The sequence below is a fragment of the Cynoglossus semilaevis genome, chromosome 7 (assembly GCF_000523025.1).
Source record: "Cynoglossus semilaevis isolate Cse_v1.0 chromosome 7, Cse_v1.0, whole genome shotgun sequence".
Classification (NCBI taxonomy): domain Eukaryota; kingdom Metazoa; phylum Chordata; class Actinopteri; order Pleuronectiformes; family Cynoglossidae; genus Cynoglossus; species Cynoglossus semilaevis.
This window is the reverse complement of record NC_024313.1, coordinates 2,043,979-2,048,422: the sequence shown is the minus strand read 5'-3', so window position 1 is coordinate 2,048,422 and position 4,444 is coordinate 2,043,979.

Below are 4,444 nucleotides of genomic sequence, written 5' to 3'. Positions count from 1 at the left end.
AGCTTGACGCCTTGATAAACTGTAAACGTTGCTCATTATTTAACTGTGTGTCAACAGCACTTGATGTCATGATACATGTTATAATGCATTGGCAGGTATCAATCATCATGCCCCAATCTTTTCATGCGGCCACTCCACTATCTATCTATCTCCGACAACGAGGTCTCTGAAAAATATCTTCACTTTAAATCGGTCAAACGTGTTGCTGGAGCGCCCTCTAGGGTATTTTTTATGTCGAGCTTCCACCAACTGCTTCTTTGTGTTGTCACCATCTTTCGCGCTTCGAGCCAAATCTGCATTCGATGTTGAAATACTGCCGGGATTTGTGTATACATCAGTATCAGGGATTGACCGGATTTTTTTTTTAATGAAGTAAATTAGTAAAACTGAAGTACATTTTTTTTCCTAGTGTCCTACTGCGGACCGGTACCAAATGACCGGCACCGGTCTCCGGACCAGGGGTTGAGAACCCCTGGGTTAGAGTTTGACAGTACAGCTTAAATATGACTTTTGCTTTTTTGGATTGATATCGATACTCATAATGACAAACGCAGTACTTATATTCACCACTGCAAAGTTCTCTATGCCAGTGTTTCCCAAACATTTTTTTTTGGGGGACCCATATTTTAAAAGTCACAAACCTTCGCGACCCAAGTCAATAGACATTATTCGTACATGATGCTAGATGACCCAAAAAAAAATCTCTTGCGGCCCACCTGAGGGTCACGACCCAGTCTTTGGGAAACAATGCTCTATGCCGACCCTGCATACAATAAAATACTGAACACTGTCTCCATTTGAAAACATTAGGTTTTAGAACAGATCTTCTTACAACTAGTCCCAAAAAGGGGGGGAGGAGCCAAGAGGGTTTGCTTTGATAGGACAAAGGAGTAATAAATCGGTCTGTGCTGCTTTGAAGTGAGACCAGATTAGACACCAGATGTTTTAAACATACGTCCACTGGCTTCAAACCAGATGTTCATAGATAACTGAGAAAAAGAATATGGGAGTCAAGAAAAAAAAACAAAGAAACCAAAAACAAGAAAAACCATTAAATCTTAATTTGAGACCATTGATTGGACCTCATCATTTGTAGCTGTTTGGCTAAACAAAGTCAGCGAAGACTTACCAGTGATCGATCACTGTTTATTCCACTGTCATCATTATGATACTGATTAATAATACTACAGCTACCAGATCTATCAATATTTCATTTGGACCATTAAATCACAGTCTGTTGTCTAGACTCAATAAAAGACTAAAGACAGTGACTGGCTGCAGTCCAGATCAAACTAGAGAGTGTTTGTCTTCACCTCCTAACAACCCCCGCTGCAGCATTTGGTGAGATAACGGTACCAGGGTCCACACTGCATGGTGTGAGCCCTCCCCCCCCCCATGAGGCATTCAATGACAAATAACATTTTATAGACCTAGCGCCCTGAGGGCGCAGCTTATCAAAGAGCCTCCAGGGGGCTGACATTAGCAGCATGTGTGACCTGACGCAACACAGACAAATGTAATCGCAACCCAAGTATGAAAGGCTTGACCGCGTGATTAAGGGAAGCGGAGGCTAACGACACTCATCGAGTGCTGCGCCACTCGATGAGTGGGTGTCAAACGGATTAGCAACGACTAAAATTTGCCAACTAAATAGAATAGAAATTGAGAGAATTTGATTTATACTTTTGCAGGATTTTCTTGATCAAGGTAGAAGAGTTCCCGTAGGCAACTGGACGTGAAATATTCTCGTGAAATTTCACGTCCAGTTGCCTAAAAGGAAATCTTCCACCTTGACCATGACCTGGATGACTGAGAATCTTCATAGATAATTTTCCTGATCTTTTTTTCCATATTAAAAATGTCAACTATTTGGATTAGTCCCAAAGAAAAATTGTTGCGAAACGTCCACAGTAGATTCACTTCCTGTTTTTTTGTCTTTCCGCTGCAGCAGAAAAAGGTTTCCGTCAGATTTAGGAATGACAATGTACATTGATTAATCGGACCGGTAATACCACGCCATCGTTGAAGGATCATTAGATTTTTTAAAGGGATATGACTGGATTCTTTTTGAATGAAGTCAATTAGTAAAACTGAAGTACATTTTTTCACTGCGGCCCCGCACCGAACGACCTACGGACCAGCGCCGGGCCCCGGACCGGGGTTTTGGGGACCTCTAGTTTAATTGATTGACATCTCTTTTTTACTACAGTGTTCCAAAACATCAACTTTCTGTACCATGGTCCGTCGTGTGTTTAACAATTCCAGGTGATGTTAAGCTAGTATTAACCCTTACTGCATTTTTCTACACAGAAGACAGAGGGGCACGTAGGGAATGATACAAGGACATATCCTGGTTCGTCAACCACTTTGGACTAACTGTGTCCAAGTGAAAAAATGTTCTCAACAAAAGCCCTTTCTGTTAATCTTTCGACACCTTGTTATTAGATCTTTTTTGTTTTTTCACCCCAACTATGTGGCCCACTAACACACTGCCACATATGTCCATCATGAGTCAGCCACCAGCAGCTGAGGCACCGCTCTCCCCAACATACTCCCACCGCATACTCAGACACAATGTAGTAATGCAGCAACCGAGGGGGGGGGGGGGGACAACAACAAAAGCGTATTAGTTGATGAGAGGTTACTATTAAAAGACTGAATAAACAATATTTGAAATTCAAATTAGTATTATTATTATTATTGTTACAGAATCACTCATTTCTAACAAAGTATTGTCTTTTAAATCAGAGTATAATGAAATATTGTTTCTTCTCCTGTGAAATTTGAAATACACTTCTCTCTTTTCATTGGCCAGCTACGTTCTATATCAAACGTCTAGGTCGTTGCTAACGTCTACCAGCTACTGTAATATGTCCACGAGTAAAAGCATAGAGCTAACAGGCTAAAATGAAATACAGTATGTCACTACTGGTCATAAAGTAGTCAGATGTATTTTTTTTAAATACATATTTTTTTGTCATATTTATGGCAGTGTGACCTTTTTTATCGTCTAGTTACAAACTGTGGTTTTCGCTGCTAACAGTTAGCGGCAATGACGTTGTTCCATCATTTTGACGTACGAAGTTAAAACTGATTTCCAGCGGACCTAGTTGGCAAGCACAGCTAACAAATACGTTACTGCGCAAAGATAGCTTTGTTTACATTCACCGGTTGTACGCCATATGTTGTGTTGAGCTACGTTCGATTTCTATCATTTCTGTCGGGGTTTTTTTTGGGAACTTTTTGCCCTTCGTTATGGCTCCCAGGCGTAAATCAGATTCTCCTGATGTTTTATGTCCTAGTTTATGACGTTAGCACTGTGTTAGCGTAGGTGAGTGACATAAGTACTCATGTACAGGATGTGAGTTCCGACCAGCGTCGAAAATCGAGTTACGTCGCGCCATAGGAACGGCATTCTAAACTATGTCATAACAGCCATATTTTACAAAGTAAAAGAAATTGGGTTTTTTATTTAAAAAAAACAACACTTTATCTTTTAAATCTTATTGTTTTAGGATTGAGAAAATTGAATTAACACAATTCTTTGGCAGCAGGTCATTTTATGACAACACAGGAAATGACATGATGTGTCTTTTCAGATAATCGAATGGAATCCCCCAACTCGTCAGCCTCGTTATATTTGGGCTTTTGGAAACCTCAGAATCCCCCTCAAAAACGACTAAATATAACGTTTTTAATAAGAACAAGGAGGAAAAACGAGGACATTTGAAAGAGAAATGACACTGCCTTTTACCCCAGAGCGTGAACACTTTATGTGAATCTCGGAAACAAACAAAACTATTGTTCGCTGCAGTTTGGTCTGCAGAGAGAATCGAACAGATGGATTCAATTAGGGGCTTTCTTAAGGAGGCCGCCCCAGCCTTGCTGTATGTCTTACTACTAGACACACACACACACACACACGCCATGTTTGACTTTTTCTGCAATTTACAATCGAGCAGTTCCCTGGAAGCAATCTTTTTTGACATCTCAATCCCAACAACCGGAAGGAAACGTTGCGACAAAACATGCTACGCTACGTTAGCCTACGTTTAACAGATTCCACATTCGGCCTCATCTGTCACCTCAGGCATGTCGTTGGTTAGCATTCCAGAGTGAGAAGAGAACTAAACTTTGAGTTGGAAGTCGTCCCTCTGCCAATACTCACACCCCTCTGTCATGCTTAAGCAAAGCCAGTGGTGCTCTCCAGGTGTCAGCATTAAAAATGTTCGGCTCACATGCAACAATGTTGCACTAGGGTTAGGAAAAAAATGAAAATTTTTTTTTTTTTTTTACAATAAATTCAACAATGCTGATCTGGTAAAATCGGTCATATCCTGTTGCCATATAAACTGCTGAGTCATCCACACCGACGACAATGTTGTTAGCTTACAGCAGTGGTTCTTAATTATTTTCTCTCATGCCCCCCCCCCCCTTTTGGACA